The sequence below is a fragment of the Carlito syrichta genome, unplaced genomic scaffold, assembly GCF_000164805.1.
Source record: "Carlito syrichta isolate Samal-C Ts95f unplaced genomic scaffold, Tarsius_syrichta-2.0.1 Scaffold307691, whole genome shotgun sequence".
NCBI lineage: Eukaryota > Metazoa > Chordata > Mammalia > Primates > Tarsiidae > Carlito > Carlito syrichta.
The window spans coordinates 122,142-134,450 of NW_007251787.1; the positions used below are offsets into that span (position 1 = coordinate 122,142).

At 38.1% G+C, this 12,309-nt stretch overlaps 1 pseudogene; it reads right to left on the bottom strand.

Moving 5' to 3' along the window:
* Nucleotides 1–11,151: 11,151 nt before the first annotated feature.
* On the bottom strand, nt 11,152–12,072 carry LOC103266941 (annotated as a pseudogene).
* Between the last annotated feature and the right edge of the window lie 237 nt (nt 12,073–12,309).

A 12,309-nucleotide genomic window follows, 5' to 3' on the forward strand; every position in this document is an offset into this window, starting at 1 on the left:
AGTAGTTCAAAAGTACAGATATACGATCTGGATTGCACACTATAAAAATTACTTGATGAATTTCTGTTTTTATAAATATCTCTTTTTATTTAACTTTTTATGTTAAATATTTTAAATATACAGAAAAGCTATGAGAAGAACAAGAAAAAAAAATAATTCTATAAATCCTTCATATTTTACCAGTGGACAAAATTGCTAACAGTTTGCCACATTGGCTTCATTGTTCTCATTCTCTCTCTGTGTCTCTGCCTTTGTTTTCTTTCTCTTCCTGTCTTCTTTCTGTCTCCTTCCTGACAGAAGGGCTTGAGTCAACAGAAAGTAAGTGGTAGATATCACGGATATCTTGCCTTTTCACTCTAGTACTTTAACAGCATGCATTTTCTAAGGATAAGGGCAGTCACTTGCTTAGCCATGGTACAATTATCAAAATCATATTAAAATTTTAGACTTATTATTGGCATATAATTGGCAGTAAAAGCTGTATATATATGCATATATATATGTATATATACATATATTTCAGGATACATAACATGATTTTTGAAAAAATTTTATTTTAAAGATGAGGGGTACAATTCAGGGTTAGATACACAAGTGGCCATCATACAGGTGAAGTTTGGGCAGCCGTTTGGTACCCACTTCACCTGGTTGGAGATCAGGTACCTTTAAATGATGTTATGTGCCTACCCTCCCTTTGGCAGTGTCCTGCTACTGTTAATCCCTTTCTTATAGTTAAATGTTATAGATAAATATTCAGAGTCTGCTTATGAATGAGAACATGTGGTACTCAGTTATTTGTTTCTGTGATAGATCACTGAATATGAAAAACTCTAAATCCACCCAAGTTGCTGCAGAGCTCTTCTTTATGGCTGCATAATAGTCTATCATATATATGTACCACTTTTTTTTTAATCCAATACACTTTTTTTTTCTTTGAGTTGGAGTCTCACTCTGTCACCCGGACTAGAGTGCAGTGGCCACTCCTGGCCACCGCAGCCTCGACCTGCTGGGCTCTGGCGATCCTTCCGCCTCAGCCTTCCAAGTAGCTGGAACTACAGGCGCGCGCTACCATGCCCGGTTCATTTTGATTTATTGTAGAGATGAGGTCTCACCAAGTTGCCCAGGCCAAGTTGCAGGTCTCGAACCCATGGGCTCAGGCAATCCACTCACTTCAGCCTCCCAAAGGCGCGGGATTACAGGCTGAGCCACCGAGCCCGGCTTTTAATCCAGTACACTTTCAATGGCAGCATGGTTGGTTCCATGTTTTTGCTATTATGAATTGTGTTGCAATAAACATGCATGTGCAGGTATCTTTTTTGTAGAATAATTTCAGTTCCTCCAGATATAGTCCCTGAAGGGGGATTGCTGGGTTGTATGAAAGGTCAATTTTTAGATCTTTTAGAAATCACCACACTGTTTTCCATAGAGGTTGTATTAATTTACACTCCTACCAATGGTATAGATGCATTCTCTTTTCCCCAACTTCCTCTCCAGCATCTACTGTTTTTGAGTTATTTTTAAAAAATACAATGGACTTTATTAACATTTTTGAGACAGTTATTTTCTAACCAATTTAAAATCCACAAGCATTTAGAATTTCTAAATTTTCCACATAAACATCTATCAATATTGGTAAATTTCTAATTTAAAAAAAAAAGTTAACATACATAATTTACAAGCATATAATTAGGCACATTCAAAGTTGAATTAAATAATAAAATATTCTTCAGCCTTGGGGGGAAAATTCCAATAGCTGTATAGTGGCCAAAAATTACACATGGCACAAGTATCCATAGACATGACAAGACACAAAAAGTAACTAAATTGATCAGAGACCACAAAAGCTATATAAGTCTTACACTTTCCGTTTTCTAAAAGACAGAAACATGAGGTAAGAACAACTCAGTTGTAGTTGACGCAAGAAAATACAGACCTAGGAATAATAGGGTTTCTAGAAAGTATGGGAACTGACAAAGAGTAGGTCTTTGGATGAGAATGAGTCCAACACAAGGTAGAATACCTTCATATGTATGTAGTATACAAAAATGGATCTTTAAAAAGCAAGAAATACTTGGAGCACCTAACACCTAAGTTGTTGATATTAACAAATCTACCAGTATCCAGTAGGGCCGCTGGTACCAAACAGGGGTTTACAAAACTCCAGTCATTAATACAAACAAAAAAAAGATTATAGAAAGGGTGAAGAAGGGCCTCAGGGGTAGAAGGTCTAACTATGCTACAACAAGTTAAGTCCCAGTCATTCTGATGGGTCCAAAATATAGGGGGTGGGTCTCTGAGACATGACCCTTACTATAAAAACTCAGGCTTTAGGTCATGGTGAAACTTCATGCTAAGTTACAGAAAAATATTTTTTTTCCCCATTCGGTGGGCTGTCTGCCTGCTCTCTTGATGGTTTCTTTTGCTTTGCAGAAGCTTTTCAGTTTGATGAGGTCCCACTTGTCTATCTTATCTCCACAGCCTGGGCTTTTGGGATTTTGATAAGGAATTGGTTGCCTATTCCAATTTCTGTAAGGGTGCTCCTGCATTTTCTAAGATTCTTATAGTTTTAGGTTTTACATTTAGGCCTTTGATCCATTGAGAATTGTTTTGTGAATGATGATAGGTAGGGGTCCTGTTTCAATTTTGTGCATGTGTTCAGCCAGTTGTCCCAGCACCACTTACTGAATAGGTTCCCCTCTCCCCAGTTGTTGTTGGTGGAGACTTTTTTGAAGATGAGTTGGTTGAATAACTGAGATTTTGCTTCCAGAATCTCTATCCTGTTCTGTTGATCTATATACCTGTTCTTGTACCAATATCAGGCTGTTTTGATTCTTGTAGTCTTATAATAAAGTTTAAAATCTGGAAGTGTGATACCTCCCACTCTGTTACTTTTACTGAGAATTGTTTTACTGAAGATTGGCTATTCGAGGTTGTCTATGCTTCTCATGTCCAGGTCTGAGAATAATGATGTTGATAATTTAATGGGTATGGTGGTGAATCTGTAGATTACCTTGGATAGGATATGTGTTGTTTTGATGCACATATACGTTGTGAAGTGATTGCTACAATCATGCTAACTAACACATCCATTATGTCACATACTTACCTTTGCATGTGTGGTAGAGGACTTAAGATCTACTCTTTAAGCAAATTTCAAGTGTACAATACATTATTGTTAACTATAGTCATCATGATGCACATTAGGCCTTAAGAATTATTTATCTTATAACTGCAAACTTGTACATTTGACCAACATTTTCCCATTTCCCCATTACATTTCGTTTAACATTTTCTATTTCTTAATTTCACCCTAACTCCTTGTGGGAAAGCTTTCCATTAAACCATATGTCAATAATTTATATTCTATCTTTTTTTTTTTTTTTTTTTTGAGTTGGAGTCTCACTGTCACCCAAACTGGAGTGCAGTGGCCGCTCCCGGCCACAGCAACCTCGACCTGCTGGGCTCTGGCGATCCTTCCGCCTCAGCCTTCCAAGTAGCTGGAACTACAGGCGCACGCTACCACGCCCGGCTAATTCTTTTGATTTACTGTAGAGATGAGGTCTCGCCTGCCCAGGCAGGTCTCGAACCTGTGGGCTCAGGCAATCCACTCACCTCAGCCTCTCAAAGGCGCGGGATTACAGGCTGAGCCACCAAGCCCGGTTATATTCTAATTATAGCCACTTATATAGTCAAACAATTAGTGGACAACCAGGTTTTCTCACCTCCAGAACTTAAGCTCTTAGCATTCATATTCTGTTTCCTGAGTCAATGTTTTAAGGAAATATATTGAGAAAAAAATGATAGATGTGTCATTTTTCACAAATAGTGCTTGATATATGTTATATTAAATTCAGAATTTGGGACATTATATGTAAATATATTCAGTGTAAAGGATCCCCTAAGATTGAATTCAGATTGAATATAACAGCATAATTGTATAATTTGGCATAATCTTAATTTAAGCTTGATTCGTTTCAAAAAAGTCATGCATTACCTAGATCTACTTTTCAAGAAGAAAGGTAGGGGAAACATTCAATGGTGAGAGCTTTAAGGAAAACAAGAAGTGCTATGTAATTCTGGAGCTTCAATGTGAGAAATGAAAAATGATATATAACTGAGACAATTATTGAAGGCTTTCCATGCTAGGCTAAGGAGGAATAAATTTTTTCCATTCTTAGGTCTTAAGAATTATTTATCTTATAACTGCAAATTTGTACATTTGACCAACATTTTCCCATTTCAAGATGATTTCAAGCAGGGTAGAAATGTGGGTTACAGAGAGAAAACTGGCTCTGTGAAAACAACTGATGAGAGAAATTAAGCCCGGAAAGAGGAAGATCAAGTAATTATTGAAAAGATCCCAGTCAATAAAAGCTGTGATTCTATATTACTGAACAGGTTGAAGTCTAGCAAAGGGACAATAATGTGGTCACAGAGGATAAAATGCATGCAAATGACAGTTGATTAGGGAAGAGCTGAATGGACAAGGATCAGAGCCTCAACAAGGAACTGTTGTGCTATGGCAGAAAATTATTTGAATAAGGTGAGACGAGGCAGACCATTTTGCACACAGGCCATATCATATAGGTGGGGAGGAGTCAGGCATCAACATGCAAACAACCAGGAATAGGTTCCAGCCCCCTACGGATGGCATGAGTAACCAGAGACTTTGACACTATACAATCCATACTCTAAACACTGAAACAATGACTTATTTCCAGATGGACTTTCTCCACATCCACCATAACCCAATTCAATTATCATCATTTGGGGACAGTCAATTTTAGACCTTCCTAAAGAAACAATTTGCAACCAATATTCCAAATGACATTACTGGTGATTATAATCCATCTTTGTCACACACACCTGAGGTAGCACTTTGGCATGGACCACTCACTCACATAGGAATATCGAGTCTTTCATATTGTCTATGTAAATGTGTAACATAGTATACCATCTTTTTCTTGTAGGTTCACCCATAACCTATAGAAGATGGTAAGTAGACCCAAGAAAATTTTTCTGCCAAGAGGATTAGAGGCCATCAGTGACTATCAGTTTACTGTAATTAAGTTCATACCAGCCAGTAATTTAAAACTGGCTACAAAATGCAAGATAAATGCAGCAGAATTCAGATTGCTTACTTGATGGAAGAAAAGCTCCCTGGTGATGCTGATATGGGCAAACTAACAAAATTGTTCAAAGATACACCAGGAATTGAACATCTTGCTGAAACTCTTAGAAAAGAGAAGCCAAAAGGTAATATGAAAGAGCAAACACCTCCTGAAAGAAGTTCGGAGCCAGTAATGACTCCACACCCGGCCAGGACCAAGAGATTTATTAAAAGGGGGTTGTTACAGAGAGGATCTGTAATGGAAAAACAGAAAAAGAGAGAGAAGAGTAAGAGAGAGAGAGGAAGTGGGAGAGAGGCGGGGAGAGAGCTGCAGAGAGGGAGAGAGTAACAGAGAGAGAGAGAAAGAAAGAAAGAGAGACCGAGAGAGAGTGTCGCGGGGAGAGGGCTGTATTTATCAGCCCAGGGGCTGGAAGGGGCCGTGCTATGCTCCTATTGGAGGAGCTGCATGGGAGTAGGGTGGGGCCAATGCCGTGTTATGGTCCTATTGGACGCATAACAAAGCTGGCTACGGACTGGAGGCTTGCAGGTTTGAAATTGGCATGCGGGAGGGTTTGAAATTCGGGTACACCGGGAATTGTGCTCGCAGAAGCCAGACTGAGGGCTTTTGTTGTCCGGTGTGTCGGCGCCATTTTGGGAGCCGCCCCTCTGGTCGCTTCCTGCACCCTTCACCTCCTTCCTTCCACTACCCTTAAAACCTTCCCAGTCTTAAATAAGACCCCATCTTTGTCACAACTGATACATCCTATCCCCAATTTATGCCTCAGTGGTCATGATAATATTGGTACATTAAATGACAAGCTGAAAATATAGAGCATTCCCTTTATAGTCAATTGAGATATTTTAAAGGGCATATTTGAGATGTGGATTAAAACAAAAGATAAAAAGAGTTGTTGAAAGGCTGAGGCTTCTGGTACTTTCTTCTGTTAGAAAATGGGGGACCAAAATTATAAAAAAATATGGTTTATAATTAAATATATTCATTAACTTATTTTTTCACTTGCTTTATTAAGACCATTTATACAGTCCTCATTTTCCTCTCTGGTAACAAAGATGAGGCAATATTTTAATGAAAACCTACCTTCCATAGACATGAAGAAATTTCCCTCTTTCAAAATCATAGTTAGCCGGGCGTGGAAGCGCGCACCTGTAGTTCCAGCTACTTGGAAGACTGAGGCGGAAGAATGGCCAGAGCCCAGCAGGTCAAGGCTACGGTGGCCGGGAGTGGCCACTACACTCCAGTCTGGGCAACAGTGAGACTCCAACTGAAAAAAAAAAAAATTCATAGTTAAAAAATGATTTTAAGAAGTCAAAGTCCAAAACCACCATGTATTCACGTCATAAATCTACATCTTATTTTTTTTCCTCTGGTTCCTGTAATTTAAATAGATTATTTAGAGAACATGACCAAATAGTACTTTGAAAACCATATATTTTCAAAAAGGAAATGATAAGACAACAGAGCTGGGAAAGGGTTGACTGAAGTATATGTTGCTCAGAAGACAGGAAGGATGTACTCAATGCACAGGGAAGGAGTGAGAAAAGTACTAAGCATTTGAAACAGTGACTGTACCTGTGTTGCTTTTGTCGCCATCCTGGTGGCCAGGCTGAGCTAATGCAGTGGAGGTAGACAAAGCACAACTGAACCCTCAAGCAGGAGCTGAGAGCAAACAGCATTTAATCAGCTTCAGTTGCTGGAGACCATCTACCCTGGGTTTCTATGTCCTCTTTTTTCCTTCATTCACAGTGAATAAAATTAAATCCCCATTCCAGCCAAAGGAACAACCCCATCAAAGAAAAAGAAGCTGGAAGAACTGAGTCCAGCTACACCTGAATCCACCACAAGCCACACTCTCACATGTAAAGGAGCAAAGAGGACTCCTGGAGCTCAGGTAAGCTTGAGAGAGAAAAGCAGCCTTCCAAGTCCCAAAGAAAAATCTCTTGTTGTGGTTCTTCCACTCCACCTCTCCCTCAGACGATTGTCTTCATTAGTTTCCCATCAACTTTCAGATTTACCAAATTGCATAATAATTATCTTCTTTGTGCAAGGAAATGGGCTAAACAATTTAGTAAATATAATGTAAATATGTTTGCCATAAATATGCTATCTTCATCCTCACTAAAAAGGTATGTTAACTTGAAAATCAGATAGAAAAATGCTTTGCTCATGGTTTATAAAAACCTATATTTAGCCGGGCTCAGTGGCTCAGCCTGTAATCCCATGCCTTTGGGAGGCTGAGGTGAGTGGTTGCCTGAGCCCGCAGGTTCGAGACCCACATTGGCAGCGATACCTCATCTCTACAATAAATCAAAAAATCAGCCGGGCGTGGTAGCGCATGCCTGTAATTCTGGCTCCTCGGAAGGCTGAGGCGGAAGGATCGCCGTAGCCAGCAGGTTGAGGCTGCGGTGGCTGGGAGCAGCCACTGCACTCCAGTCTGGGCGACAGAGTGAGACTCCAACTCAAAAAAAAAAAAAAAACATATTTTTATTGCAAGTTAAAAATCCCAAAACACAAGTAATTAGAGAAATGATGTATATGACTTTCTCCTCTACCTCAAAAAAAAAAAAAAAAACCACCAATGCCCCAGTTTCACAATTGACCAGGGAATGTGCAGCAACCCATAAATTCCTAAGAAAAACAATTTATACTAAAACTACTAGCCAGACAAAAATGTACTCTACCTCATTTGACAATGAAAAAGAATAACAGAAAAAAACAAATTACTTGCAGAAAAGAAAAAGCAAAAAAAAGGCTGGAATTAAAAGAAGTAAGGTGTCCCAGGAGCAGACTCAGTATACCTGTCCTGCAGGAACCATCATGTCCACAGCCATGGGACATGCCCCACGTCCCCAGACCTCACCATCAACTCTACCCACCACTTCCTCGGCTGAGGTATACACTTCTTGGTCCCCTTTTGCTTTATATTCTTCAATTCACAATATGGGAATCTAATTTCATTTTCTACTAAAACATGACATCACTTATATAGCTAGTTAATCAAATATGTACATTGAAAATTCACTGCATTTTTAATGTTTTCTGCAGGATACTTGATAAACTTGACATAATCTCTGACTACAGGTAGTTAATTATCTGTCCTGTGCTACTCTCGAATGGGAGAGAATATTTAGAGTTCAGAACAGTGCACATGAATACAACAGTGGGTCAACTGTTCACTTTGTCTCTTTCACACCTCTTTCTTCCTTCTCACTAATCTGTTATTTTTTCTGATACACACCATGCTTTTTCTTCAGGGTTTTCACACATCATTTTTCTTCTACCTGTAAAACTCTTAAACAGCTAAATATGTCTACCTTGTGTATCCCAATATTGTTGTCTCATCCTCAGGGCATCATTCCTGAAAACACATTCAGACTAATTAAAAAATGTATGGTGTTTAATACGATCTTATTCTTTTCCTACCACTTATGACAGCTACAACTAATAAATGTTTGTCTTATCATCTTCATTTATGTTGTAAGATTACAAACACCCTTTTGGTCTTGTGAATCCCTATAAGCCAGAGATTCCTATGAGCACCTTAAAGTACTGAAACATGAATCTGCATAGATAATGAAGACAAATGAGAGTTATCTAATCCAGCACAAAAGTTCTATCTGTTGTGAAACCTAAAAAGACAAAAATAAACACTTGAGGTAGTGGAATAGGGTGGAGAGTTGAGGAATTTGAGTAAATACAGTCAGAAGAAAGACCATACACTAAGATCTGGAAATGAAAGGATGTGGATTTCAATATATAATTGCATGTTTATTCATATTAGGTTTTACTACTTTCAAACTGGACTTCCCACTGTCTCACCATATCACGCATCAATGTTAATTTTATAATACATGAAAATTCTACTATTTCTTGTTTCAGAAAGGGGAATAATTTTTTTTCCCCTAAATAAACACTGAAGGAGAAAGATTATGGATCCAAGAGGGAAAATCACAGCACCATCTACATTCTCCCTTTCATTTTTTCTATATAAGTAAAACATTTTTCTATGTAAGTAAAATATTTGAGAACTTGATGAAATGCTTACAACTAACCAGTCAAACAAGACAATTAATTTTTAATTAATTGGCATTCTACCAAACAGATATTATTGATTTTTTTTTTTGTATTTTTGAGATCTTTTTCCTCATAAATATATAATGAGTGTTCTCAATATAGTATTCTACATTGGTTACTGTTTTACTACTTGTTTTATATATTTAGCAACTATATTTCCAAGTCCATAAAGTAAAATGTAAATTATTATTGAATGGCAATGTACTGTTGAATTGCATAAATTTAAGAGAATTTATTTTGAAACAATGATTCTTTCTTTACTTCCAATATCCCAACCTCATTGTCTTTCCAAGGAACATTTATGCACTTGTTTCCATTGAAGCTCCTTGTATATCCTTCAGAATAATGGCATAATTTCTTTCATGTGTGTTCTGTAATTTTCTTGTCAATTTCCAGCTTATTATTACTAATGTTTTTCTTATATATGAGCTTATACTTCTGACCTTATTGCTTTCATCAAAGTGTTTCCTGTGCTATGTTAATTGGTTATATTAATGTAATTAATTAAAGTAAATTCCAAACACTCACAGGTGATCAGTGTGTGTAGTATGCCAGGATAGATCATTTGTTGCACTTTTCATGTGTGGAGACAACAAGCGTATTACTATGCAATACAGAGTATAAATCAATGGGTACAGACAAATAATTTCAACTATTTGAAATCTATCCCTGCTGGAGTTCATAATTTTACTTTGGATTTTCATACATTCATTTTGAATAATCAATTGCCCTGCCAAGTTTGAATTCTGGTTGTGACATGTATTCAGAATAATAAATAGATTGACCAGTATTCTTGTAAATGCAAGTACGTTCAATAGCTATGCATATGATCCAAATATTTGTGTTGTTTCTTCTTTATCTTATTTATTCATTTATTTATGAAGATATTGCACAACTGAGAAATACTGAATTCTTGATACTTAGAAGATAAAGTAATGTAGTAATCCCCTCATTTACCAAAAAGAAAAAAAAAATTAAAAGGCACAAATTTGTCCTTATGTGTTCATATCCAAATTTAAGATACTAGTTAGGATGACACATTCAATCTCTCCCTTATCTTCCCCCAAATCTGCAAATTGCTAGAATTCGATTAACATTTTATAATTTACTGCTTCATAACCCTACATGTCTTCTAAGTTAGTCTCTTAATGTTACCTCCATACTTTCTTACACTTTCTTTGGGAGATCTTGCTTATAAACACAATCACAGAATTAATGAGTAATAGCTGTAGGAAAGACATTATAATATAGGCAACATGGATGTAGTGGGAAATGGAAAATGGCACAATATCAAGTGTGAAGAAGGAGATAAGCTTCTACTCTTCTGCTTTCAACTGAGAACAACTGACTGCAAGCTGAATTTAATGTGTGGGATTCACAGTTTAATCAGAGTGGGAGCCGGACAGAAGGGCATTAGTTTGTCAAGGAGGCAAATAAATTTGTTCAGGCTTTGGGAATACTAGATTCCTGGTGTGTTACTCAGACAGTTCAGTGAGTGGGAGAAGAATCCAAACAATGACCTTACACTCATTTCTAAGTAAAGGACTTTTTTAAAATGTTGTTAGAAAATGGCATTATTATAAGCAACAGAAGAATATAATTCTTTTTTATTTAATAAGACACGTTTATTCAGCATCATAATCAGACTATTACATTTAGCAATCAACATCATGGGTGCCAAAAAAAATCTACACTTAAAACCCTTTATTGGAATGCTTTACACTTTCCACATAACAAAAACTAAAATCACCTGTTATACAATTAGTCACAAACACAGTCCTCAAGTGTTTTGCTCATACACATGAGTATTGTAGAGGCATGTCTTCTTTGTAGCAGCTAGGCCCTGCCACCACTGTGCTTGGCTGAGTTCACAAATCTGTTGTAAGCTATAGCATCCTTGTCACTTCTCTGGCTCTCCTCTCTTGCTACACTTTGTTTTCTGGCAGTATTAAAATCTACCACTGTCATAGTTGCTGCTGCTAATGGAAGCACAATAACCACCTTGGCTTCATGGTTTGGCAAGTATTGGCCTTCACCACCATAGAGGCCAGAGATTCTGCCTCCAAAGTTTCCCACCTTCATGGGTCCAATAATTTGAAGACTGATTGTTGTAACACCAAAATCATTGTAGCTTCCACCACCTCCAAAATGACTTCCATCATTACCAAATCCATTATAGCCATCCCCACTGCTACTATATCCACCATCACCACAGGTGACTACAAAGCCACCACGACCTCTAGTTTCCTCCTTGACCAAAGTTTTCATTTCCACTGAAAGCACCTCCATGACCACCATCGAAGTTTCCAGAACCACTTCAACCTCTTTGGCTAGATGAAGCACTGGCCATCTCTTGCTTTGACAGAGTTTTCCTTACTTCACACTTGTGACCACTCACAATATGGGATTTCTGAGTGACGATTTTATTCACTATGATCATCAAAGGTTACAAAGGCAAATTCTTGCCACTGCCTCAGTCAGTCTTGATTTAAATCGCTTCAGTTTTCCCATACTGTTCAAAATAATCTCTTAGGTGATATTCTTCAGTGTCTTTAATGCCACCAACAAATATCTTTTGCACAGTTAAGTGGGCACCTGGTCTTTGAGAATCCTCCCTAAAAAGAGCTGTCCTTGTCTCAACAACTCTTCCGTCCACCATGCTGGATCGCGTTCATGGCTGCGTCCTCCTTCTCCACAGTGGCATATGTGACAAACCCAAAGCCCCTGGAAAGGTTTTTCAGGACTCTCATTACCACAGTCTATAAGCGTTCCCAATTCCTCAGGATCTCATGGTGGTTTTGAAGCTCAGCCCTCTGATGAAGAGCTTCCGTACCTGTTCAGGCTCCTTGGAGGAATCTGACTTGGGCATAACGGTGGTGGGGTGAGAGACTTTAGTGATGATTTCTCACAGGTATCCAAGGGCAGAAAGGAATAAGCTAACAAATGTATCTCTGTGACTTTCAAATCTTAGATTTTTGACTTAAGAGTCTCACTCTGTCACCCAGCCTGGAGTGCAGTGGTGTAATTATGGCTACTACAACCTTGACTTTCTGGGCTCTGGAGATCCTTCTGCCTCAGGCCTCCAAAGTAACTGGGCACACACCCC